Genomic DNA, 15,333 nt, shown 5'->3' on the forward strand with positions numbered 1-15,333 from the left:
TATCATTCATTCCAGTGTTTAAGTCAGAAATGTTGTTGCTTCAGTCCTTGATGATTACCATGTCTTGTCATTTGAACTTCTTAACATACTGTCCTTCTCTGTCTTCATTTGCAGTAGTTTAGCTGCAGTTTATATAATCTCTTAATTAACTTACTTTAAGTTTTACTGCTCTGCACTGAATTGTGTTCCTAACTTCAAATTCAGAGTGCAATCTTTCTTTAAATTGTGTTCAGAGGTGGATTTTAAAGAGCTTAAGTAAGTTAACTTAAGTAAGGATGGTGACAGAGGTTTTTCTCTCCATGTGTGATACTCGAGTAGTGGTTATGTGGGGCAGTGAGAAGGTAAAAATACACGTTGGGGTGGGGAATGGAAGCATGGAAGGACTGAAGAACTTTAAAGAAACCCCAAAACAAAAAGCTCTTCATTGGGAACCAAATTAGCCTGCACCTTGGTCATGAACTGCTGAGCCTTCAGAGATGTGAATTCTGTTGTTTCACCCTTTATGTCTATGGTATTTTTACTTCCTTTCTTGCCCTAATCCCAACTCACTCTATGTTTGAGCTATATAAACCTACTGACTTTTAAAAAAATCTATCATACTGTTTTATATCTCTGGTACTCTTCTCAGGGAAAGAGCATGTGGCTGTGTGTTTTATTACTCCATCAGTTTGAGGATATTTATTGATCTTTCAGTCTTAGTTCAACCTTTAATAATGGTTTCTTTGATTTGTGTAGGATAGACTGGCCCCTCTCACCCTCATGTCTCATATGTGCTTTTAAAGCAGTTCTCCTATAGCATGCACAATGTTTTATTAGTTTTCTTATATATCTTCTCCCATTACTAGATGTGTCAGGACAGGAGACCACAACACATTACAGCTTTATGGGTAGATGGGTAGTCAGGGTTCTATATGTGTATCAGCACACACCTACACACTCACCTATTCACACACACACACACACACACCAACTCACACACACCTGCACACACATACACCTACATACACACCTACACAAACATACCTATACACACACCTACACACACACACACACACACAAACACACACCCCTCACATGTATACACACAGACTGAGAGGGGAGGGAGACTTGTTTTCTGTGAAGTCTCAGTAAAGAACTGTAATCTGAATTTGAAACCAAAATCTAAAGGGTTTATCTCTGTCAGCATTCTGTTCTCTGTGATGGGTGCAAGTTCATTTTGTTAAGACTCTTACTGATTGGTTGAAGCCCACCTATGATATGGATATTTGTTTTATTCAAAACTTACCAAGTTAATTGTGAATCCCATCTAAAAACTCCCCCAAAAAACTCCCACAATAATGTTTTATCAAATATTTGCACATTATGGGCCTGCCAAGTTGACTCAGAATTAACTGGAGAGAGAGTACTCAAAGATGAAATTTTTAAAATTTATCTTCTATTGCATGTATATTAATAATGTGTGTAGGCATATCTGCCAGAGTGGGCACATGGAGGCCAAAGGATAATTTTTTACAGTTTGGTTCTCTGCTGCTGCATTTATTTGAGTTGTAGGGATGGAACTCAGGTCACCAGACTTGCATTAGTGGCTGGCAAATGACTTTACCTACTGAGTCATCTCAGCAGCTCCCACTAGGATATCATTTTGTCAGAGTGTGCTATAAGGCCCCACACAGTAGCTACTATTTTATTCCTACCAGAAGCTCACCATTCGGTTCTGTGTAATAGCTTTCCACACACAGAAACAAGGTGCGTCTATATTTCAGCCCACCATGGCATGACAGACATGTAGCAAGCCTCTCTTTTCTATTATAGCCAGGAACACTTCTGTCTTTTCAGTCATTGACGTTGGTGTTCCAAGATGGCGGGAGTGGTGTATTGGATAGTTAATAGCCGGGCAGAATATGTTCCCTGGAAATTTCGCCTCAGATGCTATTGTTGGCGGTAGACACAACCTGAAAACTAAGAGGTATATTCTTAGCACTCAATTCACTTATAAGAAGTTAGTGCATTTATCTTCATAGGTAATACTTAGTATGATCCCACCATGATGCTGCTCAGGTTTGTCAGGATCTAAAGCCACGGTGGTCTTGGCAGAGATACTGCCTCATCACTTCCAGCTTCTTCTATAATTGTCTGAAGACAGGCACTGCTGTTTTTTCACCCTGAACCAGTGTGGTGCAAGGTATCTTGACTGCATCCCTGCTTAATCATTCACTTGCCTTCGGCTACTGTTTCTTCTATTTGCCATGTATTTATTCTTCATTTAATTTATTTTTTTACAGTCTGACCTAAGTTTCCCCTCACCTATCTCCTGCTAGTCCCTCTTCCCTACTTCCCCTCTGCCTCCCACCCCATCTACTCTTCCCCATTTTGTGATTGATTTTATTCCATTGTTCTGCCTGTCTGTTTTTATGCCAACACGATGCAGTTTTTTTATTACTATAGTTTTGTAGTAGGGGCTTGAAATTAGGGATGGTGAAACCTTTGGAAGTTTTTTTATTGTACAGGATTGTTTTAGCTATCATGTTTTTTTTTGTTGTTGTTGTTGTTTTTCCATATGAAGTTAAGTGTTGCTCTTTCAAAGTCTGTAAAGATTAGTTTTGTGATTTTAATGGGGATTTCAATGAATCTGAGAATTTTGTGGAATCTGTAGATTGCTTTTGGTAAGGTGGTCATTTTTATTATGTTAAGGATACAGATCGACGAGCATGGAAGATCTTTTTATCTTCTGATATATTCTTCATTTTCTTTCTTCAAAGTTTATTTGTCTTATACTTTCACATCACAGTTCACCATTTAAGGAAGTCAGGACAGGAACTCAAACAGGGTAGGAACATGGAGGCAGGAGCTGACACTGGACATGAAGGAGGGCTGCTTGGTTTAGCCTGCTTTGTTATTGAACCTTTGACCACCAGCCCACAATGGGCTCAGCCTTCCCTTGTTAATCACTGATTAAGAAAATGCCTTACTGATGGATCTTAGGGAGACGTTTTCTCAATTTAAATTTTCTTTTTCCAGATGACTCTGGCTGTGTTAAGCTGACATAAAATCAGCTAACATGGTGTGTGTTAGTGATCAGTTCTCACTGATGGCTGTAGCTCCCCCTTGTCCAGGTAGGTTATCAATCAAGAAAGTCTCCTGACATGTTTACTTGTTGGTTCTAGCATACTCTCCTTTTGGAAGGTAATTATTTGATGGATACCAAGATGCCCTACTTTTACAACTTTTGAAATTCCCTTAAAGCCACTCGTCATTTTCTTCATGACCTCAGAGTTCAGTTTCCCACTGTTCCACCCATGGAGTCAGCATACATGTAAACCTTAGGGTTTTTATTGTTTAGTTCTTCTGCCACTGCAAGAATGATAACATGCAGTGAAGCTGTTTCTGCTGTCCCATGCCCTAGTGAACTGGCAGTTGTCAAACAGTAAGCCTCTACCTTAGACCTTCCCTCTTCATGAAGTGTTTTTCTGATGCTAAGGGTAGAATCCAGGGACAACACATGCTCCGTAAGTCCACAGCCACCGACTATGTCCCCAGCCCTTTGTTTTTGACAGTAGTCTTGCTATGCAGACTAGGTTGGTCTTGTAATTCTATTTCTGTCTCCCAGGTGCTAGAATTACAGACACGCATCACAATACCAGCTCAGAAAGGTTTTTGTCTCCTAGGAGATACAAATTCTAGTCAAGTAATGTCTGTGTGGCACTAGAATAAAGGTATAGGTGACTCCAAAATTTGTCCTAAGAAAGAACTGACTATGTGCTTTTGAATAAAAGTATGCTTGTGTGGTTGGCATTTCTATAGAAACCATTGTACTTTCTTTTTTTCATTATTTTTTAAATTTATTATTAAACTATTTACATACCAACCAAAGTTTCCCCTCCCTCCTCTCTTCCTGCTCCACTACCTCCTCCTCCCATTTACCCCCTACCTGCTCCCCACTTCTCTGTCTTCACTTAGATGGGTCCTCTTTCTTCACTTGGATGGGGTAAGGCCTCCCATGGGAATCAACAAAGCAAGGCACAAGTTGAGGCAGATCCAAGTCCTCCCCCACACATCAATGCTGAACAAGGCTGAACAAGGCATTCCACCATAGGGAATAGGGTCCAAAGAGCCAGCTCATGCATCAGGAACAGGTGGTCCTGGTCGCACTGCTAGGGGCCCCACAAAAGACAAAGTTACACAATTTTGTCGACTCCCTAGCTCTCTGACCAGGGTCCTTGAGCTCCCACAAGCTCAGGTCATCTGTTTCTTTGGGGAAGTACTGCCTTCCTACAACCAGGATGTACTGGCATAAGCCTCCACATTATGGGTGTTTGAATATTATTTTCTTTAGTTTCAAAGGCAATTTTAAATTCAAGAACAACCAACTATTGCCTCCAACAAGTGTGTGTCATGTTGTGACATCTGGTAATTTTCTTGTTCAAAATCCCAGCAGTCCTTGGTTGGCAGCATACATGGGTCTTTGCTGTAAGTTCCACTTTGCATGAATTCAGGATGTGGACACTTTCAAAATTATGTCTAAGTGTTGATCATAGGAAACAACGACATTGATTGACTTTTTGTAATTCAAAAATAACCTACTGTTGTTCAGGCCTCCTTTACATGTGTCATTTTTTCATACAACTTTATGGATAGAGGTTAGCAGTGTTTCCCAATAGAGAATATATGCCCTTTGTAACCACAGCAGCAGCCAAACACCAGTTTTGTTTCACGTTCAGTTTATAGGGAAGAAAAATATAGCCATTGATGCTTGCTTAGAGAATATAACCAGTGACTCCTGTCTACAGCTATTCTCCTTAATAATGTTTGTTCAGGGCCTTGGGGGTTTTGTTGTGTTACCAGTCACTCTTTTTGGTTGTATGTGCCACCATGCTATGTTTATTAGTTTTGGATTATTTTCTAGTTCCTGATACAGTTAGATAATTAATATACTATATTGTCTGATTTCACCAAATCATGACAGCAGTCTAATGAATTCAGCTTGCCATGGTCAGAACAGCAAATTGGAGCTGTCATATGTAAGCCTGAATAGACCTTGACTCTGTTGTGATAAACATCAAGAGAAAGGTGCTAATAGAAGCATGCTTGAGCATATAATATATCTTGAATATTCTCTCCTGCAAGGAAAGGAAAGAAACATGAAAAAGAAAAAAGATTTGCGACATTAATCACTAAATTTTGTTCATCTTTGGAGTGTTTTTTTCACCACAGTTGATACTATATCAGAGGCAGCTGGGACTGTAGTGTCTCCTTACCGAGGCCTCAGGAGCCCATTGTTTGTCCCTATGAGACATCTACTGTTTTCATAACATATCTAGGACTATCATACATCAAGTTCTTGGAATGTATACTTTAGCTTCCTAAATATTACTGATTTAAACTCTAATATCTTATTTTTAATCACTCAGGTAGTTGAATGGAATTTCAAAATAATAATCTGAATAGATTATAATTACTCTGTATGAATTTATATTGTCTGTAGGCAAAACTTACTCATCTCTTAATCTATAATTTATAACATTAGGTTTTGAAACAATTCTACACCTCAGTAATAAATTTCCAATCGTAAACACAATACCCAGCAATACTTTTAGGTAAAGGATACAGCTGCATCTTGTACCATCTCTTTATGTATTCTAATTTTCATTCAGGCTTTTATCTTAATTCCATTCCATATCTTCCCAATCTAACTACATCTCATAGAAATGTTTTATGTAGACTGTCCATTGATCTGTGCTCTGGGATCTTAGAAAATTTTCTTTTTCTTTACCACCAGGCTATTGCCTTTGCATGTGTATATTACCTTTAGTAGCCAGTCTGAACTAAGGGACTCAGGTGGTCCTAGCAGTTGTTGCTCTAGTTGTCATACTATTGGCTTTGATGAAGTGCAGATGGACTCTTCAATATTGTTCTTTCCGTCTGGCTTCTTAGGTCTGTTCAAACTGTGGTAAATAGTTTGCTTTCATTTGGGACCCTAGTGCTATGGGACTGGCAGAGCTTCCCTTTGGTCCACCAGCCTTTTATAACACTACCATAAAGGTTTGATACCACAAAGTTTTTATCCACTTTTTCTTCTTGGAACTGTTTAGAGACTAAGCACAAACTGAGACTACCCATTATACATTCCTTTTTCCGCTTCCCCCACCCTCCAATGCTGAAAGAGCTGTTCTATGTCCTTTAGCATTTGAAAGCCCAGAAGAAAAGAATTTAGGTGACTCATTTAATATAACTATCAAACTATTTTTGATTTTGTAATAATATTTGATGAGAGTACATATAAAAGAAACCTGTGTATTATCACAGTTCTTAAACTCCCTAGGTATCATGAGTCAGTCCAGCATGACAAGTCTGCTAGCTAGCTTTCTGTCAACCTAACATAAGGTATAATCACCGGTGAGGAGGGAACCTCAATTGAAAAAATGCCTTAAAAAAATGGATCTATAGGCAGGGCTTCAGGGCATTTCTTAATTAGTGATGTGCGAGGGTGCAGCACATGTTGGACAGTGTAGCCCCTGGACACCACCACATTCTGGGTGTTGTATGAAAGCAGGCTGAGCAGACCATGGGGAACAAGCCAGTAGGCAGCACTCTTCCATGGCCTCTGCCTCAGCGCCTGCCTCCAGGTTCCTGCCCTGGGTGAGTGAGTTCTTATCTTCAGGAACTTTTGATGTTGAACTGTTATATGGTAATATGAGTGAAACAATTTCTTCTTCTCTCATTTTTGCTTTTGGTCACAGTATTTCATCACAACACAGTAGAAACCCTAACTCACACAGCTTAGTAAGTACTTCAGCGGTATTCTGTCTAGTTTGCAACAAGGACCAAGAAATTTCTGTTTTCAGAAAGAAGGTAACTTTATTAATTTGATAGTTTAAGCAGTGATAATTTAAGCAGACTTGTAATTCTGGCTCCCAGCAGTGGGAGGGTGGAGACAGGAGGATGTTTGGGGCTTTGTAGCCAGTCACTATAGTTGTATCAGTGAGCTTCAGGTTCAGTGAGAGTCATTGTGTCAAAGAAAAATGTGCCTAGGGCCATTGAAGAAGACACCTGGCAACAAACTTTGATCTCTGCACACACATTTGGTGTGCACCCCCATGCACATGTACACATGTGCGTGTGCGGACACACACACACACGCACACACACACACACACACACACACACACACACACACAATCTCAATGTTTTTTCTTTACATCCGTGGAATTTTGTTTTGTTTTTGCATTTTTTGTTTTGTTTTACTAGTTTTTGTTTGTTTGTTTTTGATTTTTATTTTTGTGCGTTTTTTCAGAGGAGGAAAAAATGAACATGAAGTTGGTGTGTAGGGAGATGGAGGTGAAAGACCCCCGGAGTTGGGAGACTCTCACTCAAGTCGTGGGATAACATGACCCCGAAGTACTCACGAGAGACCATCCTTACTGTAATCACACGAGGTTTATTGATAGGAACCAGAGCGCTGGAGCCAAGACTCATATCCCACGCAGGGGTAGAGGAGTTTGACCCCGAGTAGCTGGGAAAAGGGGTATTTAAGGGAAGAAACCACAACCCAAAGGAGGTAGGGAGGGAGTCATTGGAAGATTCCGAAAATACCAGTGATAATCACAAGGGGGCAACTTCCCATTTCTCAAGATTGTTCTTCAAGTTATAGTCTAACTGTGGTCAGCCAGTTCCTGAACAAAGTCACTGAACTGGCCAACCTAGATTTTTGGCTCTGCTCTTCCTGCTAGGGGAGTGGGTCTGGATTTATCCTGGTCTTTCAGAGGGATCTTGGATAAGATGGGGAAACAAAAACATAATCAAAATATATTATACAGAAAACATTTTTAAAAGATAAAATATATTTCTGTATTGCATAGACTGCTAAAGAGAATACTACAGAAATTCTGATCTGTATTTTAAAGATCTTTTCATGATAGCTCTAAGTGAAAGAAGGGAGTTATTCTTGTGTTGAAGATTTAAGGAAAGCAGCCTGGAGAGATGGCTCAGCGGTTAAGATTTAAGGAAAACAGCAGTTTCTTAAAGCTAAGGAGTAAAGTGTAGGTGGAGGATTCTGGGAAACATTCTTTGCTTATCCATGGAGGACTGATGGATAGTGGGAGAGACACAGAAGCACTCCGAGTAGAGGTTCTGAAGGTACCGTACTTAAGAAACAATTAGCTGTAGTCTTAGGGAACAGCTGCATTCCCCTTAAAATATTTTGGAAATTTATTTTACATTCATCACTTGCTCTGAAACCATGTGTATTAGTTACTGTCTATTGCTGTGATAAAACACCATGATCAAGGCAACTTACTAGAAGGAAAAGGGTTATTTGCCTTACAGTTCCAGAGAGTTTTGTTCTGCCCTGATTGCAAATGGCAGTTACAAAGACAGGAACAGATGCAGAGAGCTCACATCTTAAAACTCTAAGCACAAAAGAGAGAGCATACCCTGGGGGTTGGGTGGAGCTTTGAAACCTCAAAGCCTGCCCCCCAGGTGACCTGTTTCCCCCAACAAGGCCACACTTCCTAAATCTCACCAAACAGCATCACCAATGGGAGCCTACTGTTCAAATGCCTGAGAGTGTGGGGAGCATCTCATTCCAACCACCATCCTGTAAACATAGCTTTGAAATGTTCCTACACAGATTTTATTTATGAGTAAACAGGGCAAAAGAGAGGTAAAGGGACTTGCTTTCGAACAAACATCCAGTGGATTTTATTATAACATAATTTTTTTTTCAAATTTAATAGTTTTCATTGTGACTCATTATGTTGGGTAACTTTCTCACAGTGACAAAGTAGATAGGTTTTGTCATAGACAAATTGCCTGAGAAAACAATTTAGAAAGATTCATTTTGCCTCATGGTTTCAGAAATATCAGTTGGTAGTTTTTTGATTCTGTTGCTTCTGCCCATTTGCAGAGTTAAAGTAGCTTATCATATTTGAGACAATCTAATAAAACAGAATGATTCGCCTCATGTTAGAACAGACGTTCTCAACCTGTGGGTCACAATCCGTTTGGCAAACCTCTGTCTTCAAAAACATTTATATTATGATTCATAACAGTAGCAAAATTACAGCTATGAAGTAGCAACAAAATATATTATGACTGGGATTCACCACAAATGAGGAAGCATATTAAAGGGTCGCAGCCTTAGGAAGGTTGGGAACCACTATGGTAGATAGAGGCAGACAGTAAGAAAGAAGCCTGAGATCAGTGCTTCAAGGACACACCGCCCTTGTTGACCTATGGACTTCCACCTGTCCTTACTTGGAAAGGTCCCAGCACCTATCTAAAAAGGCCATAGTTCAATCCGTCTGTGAAACAGTGCCTTCATTAGGTCAGAGCTTTAGTTACCTCGCAGTGATGAAATCCACTAGCTGGGGAACTGTCAGTCAACACATGAACCATTTTGGGTCCCTTTTATATTCAAAATGTAACATGCATGGAAAACTTTCACCTAGTAATGTAGTTAAAAGGAATTTTGCAATATTTTAGCTTAGTATTGCAGCTATGTAGTATGCAATTTTTATTTTAATGTAGTTGTAATTTTTAAATGTTTAGGATAGTTTACTCATTATAATCCTTTAAATGATTATACCTAATACGGTAAACTCTTTCTGTGAACTAAGTTGAACATTTAAGAAGATCACTATGTCCCTCAAAAGTAATTTTTAGCAAATTAGTTTTTTATAATTATCTTTTAGGATGATTTGAGTAGGTACTATTTACAATTAACTTAAGATAATGGCTTTTTATTTTTCCAAGAGAATGTAGATGATTTGTCATTTACAAATTATATTAACACTATTATACCTGTTCTTATACAGAATTAACCAATTTTGGGGGGTAAAAATTCCAACAATGATCTTCTCTTTGTTTTTCATCCTGAGAGTATTGCTTTTGTTTTCTGAGATACTTTTGTGTTTTCTCTTCCTCCCGTATGAATATTTTTGCAATTACACAAATTGCATCCCTTATTCCTTCAAAGTCTGTACTGGAACTTTCAAGTGCTTACTGCTTTGACAAAGGAGATGGAATTCCTTCCTTAGATTAAAGATCTTTGACGCAATTGCCATTTTATGTCATACTTCCTTTATTTAATTTTTCTCTAAGAGTTCATAGTGGATGGATCAGCAGGAAAAGGAAGTTAACAATAGACCTGGTAACCTGAGTCTGAGTCTCAGAAACAACATGGGAGAAGGACATGGAAGTTGCCCTTTGACTTTCACAGGCATACCATGGTACTTTGTACACCCTGTTCTGTACAATAAATTAATAAATGTAAAAAGTAGCCAACATCTCATAAATCCATTTTTAAAAGTTTGCAGTCCTTTGATATAAAATTATTTAGCATAATTTGATCATTTTGTATAATCTCTATTAATCAATTTATTATTTTCATTATTAACCTAATTCATAACTCATTCACAATAAATGCTTTAGCCGTATAGGATACTATAGAGTTGTCTGTTTCTTTCCCATGAGCTGAGCATATTCTCACACTCTTTCATTGCCTCTGTAAGATAATGAAACTGGAACAAAACAAATACATTTCCAGTGAAAATGAAGTTGGATGCTTGGAAAGATTAAATAACAGCAACTCATGAAAACTGATTGGATTGAATTAAGTATATATGTAATAATTATAATAGATTGCATATGTTTAGGTATATGTGTATATAAAAATTAAATGGATTTTTTACTTAACATTTTGCAAGTGTTTACTAAAGTATTTTAAATTTGTTCAATCTCACTTTAAAGACACCAGAAATCATAGATGACCTATCATGTGTATGACATTTACAAAAGGTAACCACTCCCTGTTTTAGATAGTAAAATGTCTTTCTGTCCACAGTAGAAGAATGGTAAATGATTGCGTGTGTATACGACATTCACTCTCTGCCATAACCATAGCAACAGAGAATGAATTTGTCCTTTGACTATTATCACCAAAAGCAAAGAACATTCATGAAATACTTTTCAGATAGTGGACAGTATCTTGGATATGCAACATAGAGTTCAAATATGAATAAACTGATGAGACAGCGTTCAAAAAACTGATATCTAGGATCTGCTCAAATCTATAAGACATTATTCTAGAGAGGAGAATCCTGCACAGAAGCAAGATAAATAAAGTATTTCTCTAGAAATATGTACTATTTGTTTTGAATTTGTGGCTGATTACTAATTAGTGTGTTCACAGGAGTAATTTAATAACCATAGAATAAACCTCTAGAAAGAAACAGGCTTTACCATGAGCTAGTAATTGTTCTGTCTTCACCAGAATGAAGTAATCTTGTAAAATATATTAAATTTGATATTCCACAGGAGAATCTTGCTAAATTATCTAAATTAAGCCTAGAGTAAAAGGCCATTTAAGAAGTGCTTCAAAAAAGAAAAAAAAAAACTTAAAGAACAGAAAAGAAAGTGAAGAAAAGGAAAGCATTCTCAAAATTGCCATGCTGTATCCAAGTAGCTAAACCATATTCATTACCCCAGAAAAAAGTCCTAGCAATACAGTATAGCAGTAGCAAGCATAAAACTCAGTGTTGCTAGCCCAGTACAGAAATCACCAGACATGTGCAACAGAATCATATAACCTATGACTGTAATAAATAGGAAAGACTCAAGTTAAAGTGATGTTAATATTAAAATTGTGTGTGTGTGTGTGTGTGTGTGTGTGTGTGTGTGTGTGTGTGAAATTTCACTATGCAATTAGTCCAAGAAGATAGAAAACTATGAAAACATGATAAGGGACAAGACAAGATACATTCCAAAGTCAGACTTTAGATATGAAAAGAAAATGTACTAATGCGGTTACTAGTGAAGTTGATACTGTTGAAATAAAGAGTGGACAATGTACAGGACAGGAGCAACAGCTACCCCAAATAAAGCCAAAAATGAAAGAGGAGCAGAACTGTGGGCAGTGTCAGGGCACCTTAGGTATGAAAACAAGTGCTATGTAGACTTTGTGTAGTGACAGGAGTGCCATGGCACACATGTGGAGACAGGAGGACAAGTGTCTGCCATGTGGTTCCCAAAGATCAAACTTAAACTGTCATTCTCTGTGGCATGTCTTTCTATATGCTTAGTAGTCTCACTGACCCCCTTCTGGGATTGGAATCTGAGAAGGAAAGAAAATAAATGACAGGAAAAAGATTATTTGAAAAAATAATGGCTGATTAAGAAATATAAATGCACAGTTATAAAGTGTTAGGTGTACTCCAAGCACATGCCAAAATCTTCATGAAGGACAACAGAATAGAACTGATAATGACCAATGGTATGCATTCTCTTTTATGTCTTTTAAAGTTCTGTATGATGTATTTGGTTGCATATTCTTATCTCCCAATTCCTCCCTGAAAAATCCCACCTTTTCCACCTATTCTAATTTATGTCTTCTTTTTCCCAAGCCCATCAAGCCCCATTTGTGTTGACCATATATTCTTGGGTGTGTTGCTGTCCTCTGACCACTTCCAGTTTAGCTGGTGCTATACTCTTAAAGAAAACTACCATTCCTTCTCCCAGCAGCTGCCCTCTGCCAATAGCTCCTTGGCTAGGGGTGGGACTTCATGCCTTGAAATACTGAGATTTGGTCTGTCTTGAGGTTGTACAGGTCTTGTATATTCTGTCATAACTGCTGTTAATTTTTTTTTTTTGGTAAATTTTATTAAATTATAAAAGTTTCCATTTCCGCCCCCCCTCCCAACACCCTCCCATTCCCCCTACTCCCCCCCTTCCTTCCCCTCCGTCCCCCAGGGCAGTCAGGGTTTCCTGCCCTGTGGGAAGCTCCAGCTCCCTCCCCCTCCCTCCAGGTCCAGGAAGGCGAGCGTCCAAACAGACTGGATCCCCAAAATCCAGCATATGCAGAGGAAACAGGTCCCAGTGTCATAGTCAATGGCTTTTCAGAAAGACCCCGGGCCAGCCACAGTCAGAGAATCCGGCCAAATTCCGAGAATCTGGCTAGATCACGTCCTTGTTCAGTCCCAGTCCGACTGGCCCTGGTAAATTCTCATCAGATCCGTTCCCTTGTATCAGTGGGTGATAGCATCCCTCGCAGTACTGATTTCGTCTTCCATGTTCCTCCTCCTTCCGCTCCCCCTCCGGACCTCGGGGGGCTCAATCCGTTGCTCCAATGTGGGCCTCCGACTGCATAGCCGTCCTTCGCCAGACGAAGGATCTATGGTGATAAGCAAAATATACATCAGTATGGTCATGGGCCACGGCCGATTCAGGCACCCTCTCCTCTGTCCAGAGAGCAATCTGGGGGATTTCTCCTTGGACCTGGGATCCCATATATAATCAAGTCTCCTGTAAACCCTAAAATGGCTCCCTTAGTTGAAATAACTGCTGTTAATTTTTATGTGCAACTGGCCTGCTGTGTTTTGAAGGTACTGTTTCCTTGTAGTCATTCACTGGTTCTTTTAAAATCTTAGTGTTTCCTTTTCTGCAGTGATCCTTGAGCCTTGGCAGGAGTGGGTGTGATTTAGATTTTCCATGTAGGGTTGAACATTGTATACTGCCTTATTCTCTAGACCTTTGCCAGCTGTGGGACTCTGTATTAATTGTATTAATCACCATTACTGCAAATAGAAGCTACTTCAATGAAGGTTGAGATATTCATTGATTTATGGATATAATAATGAGCCATTAGGAGTTAATTGAACACTTTGCCAATTTAACCGAATAATAATAATAATAGATTCAATCCTAGGGCCTATTACATGATTACCCACAGGTTCTTGGCCTGATACTGGTTCCAGCCATTTTGTGAAGTGGCTCTTAAATCCAACCAGAACGTAGTTGGTTACTCCTATGACATTGGTGCCATTATTATACCAATAATTATGTTTTAAGAGACTAGTCATTATTATAGCTTGAAAGGTTGACAGCTGGTAAGATTGGTGATTACCTTTTTCTTCTTGTAGCATGCATAGGCATATTCTAACACTATGTAAAATCGCCAATAAGGATGATGAAACATCCAGATAAGGACCTGTCTCATCTCTCCATGTTTTATGATTTAAGAATGTTGTGTCTTAAACAATAGTGTCTGACAATCAAGTTCTGCAGTGTAGCCAGTAGCATTAACAAGAGTGTGTAGTGTTTAGTGGCAGGAGTACTTTGGGACCTTGTTGTGAGCTTGTTGCTGCTGCCCGTTGTGCTATCCCTGGTTCCCGGGGGTGGGGTGTGTGTGAGGAGAACTCAGAGGCAATGATAGACTCTGGAAGTGTCCAGTGCAGAAGATCTCTATTGTAATAGGGTCGGGGTGGGGCGGTGTTAGCGGGTCTAGGGAAATTAAGCTGCTGCAGTAACATTTTTGTTTGGTCCTTTTCAAATTGGTGGTCGTTCTTGGCATGTTGTGCAAGTATAGGAGACACTTAAGCAGAAATATTAGAGACACCACCACCCCTCCCATAAGGCACCATGCAACAAGTTTAGATGAGTCCAATAGGGATTTTATGTGATCCCACACTTGGCCCAAGAACGTGGTAGGCAAATCTAATGGCTTGACTCATGTTGAGTTAAGTTGCATAGGTTCTGATTAAATGTTTACAGCTGAGCAAGTGTAAACCAGGTAAAAGTTTGTGCAAATTTTGAGGGGACAAATGAAATTGGTGATGGAGGAGCCTAGCCTGTTCCAGCAAAAGCTGTCATAGTCATAATTAGATGGTCCACTCTGTGGTTGCCTGTTGCTAGCATTCCTGGCAGTTCTGTATGAGACCTGATGTGGGATATTTGCCAGGGGTGTTCTCTAGATTGTAATAAGTCTTGAATAGTTTGTATGGCTTTGGAGATGGAATATTTTTGGGACTTTAATTTTGCAAAAGATAATATTTTGCATGCTTGTGTGACATAGTGGTTATCTATTTATGGGTACTGACTGGGTCATTTCCAATACCTTACGTACTACCAATATCTACTGCAGTTGTACTGATCCCAGATTTGGTTGGGTATAGGTCCTTTCCTTATGATTAACTCCTATTATTATTAACCCAAAATATGTTTTATTGCTATCTGTAAAGGCTATAATGGCCTGGAGGATGGCATTGTTTGATGGTGTGCATAATTTTTATCTCTAATTTGAAAAGGAGGAGAGTCTGTCCTGGAGGAAATGATTATCTAGCATGCCCATACTGCACCTAGCAGTCACTTTAAAACAGACGTCCTCTCTAAGTGGTTTGCTGTTTTCCCTGGCTTTGCTTATGGCAATGTCTCTTCAGTCTATATCTATAACTGTAACTGCTGGGTCAGGGAGAACACCAAGTACCACGAGCAGCGGCTGACTGCCCTGGAGGGCAGGAAACGGCTTATTTTCAGACTGTCCTGGGAAGCTGGCTGAGCACA

At 39.2% G+C, this 15,333-nt stretch overlaps 1 protein-coding gene across 22 annotated transcripts in view; it reads left to right on the plus strand.

Moving 5' to 3' along the window:
- Arb2a (ARB2 cotranscriptional regulator A) overlaps window positions 1-15,333 on the plus strand; it is a 415,675-nt gene that overhangs the window by 62,438 nt on the left and 337,904 nt on the right. The window contains exon 1 of one of the 22 annotated variants that reach the window (XM_087896758.1): window positions 3,062-3,113. The exons of the other annotated variants lie outside the window; for them this stretch is intronic. The gene's annotated coding sequence lies outside the window, so the exon portion shown is untranslated. Of the gene's footprint in view, window positions 1-3,061; window positions 3,114-15,333 lie in introns of those variants that run through there. 22 annotated transcript variants of the gene reach the window in all.

This window comes from Myodes glareolus, chromosome 15 (assembly GCF_982192425.1).
Source record: "Myodes glareolus chromosome 15, mMyoGla1.1, whole genome shotgun sequence".
Classification (NCBI taxonomy): Eukaryota; Metazoa; Chordata; class Mammalia; order Rodentia; family Cricetidae; genus Myodes; species Myodes glareolus.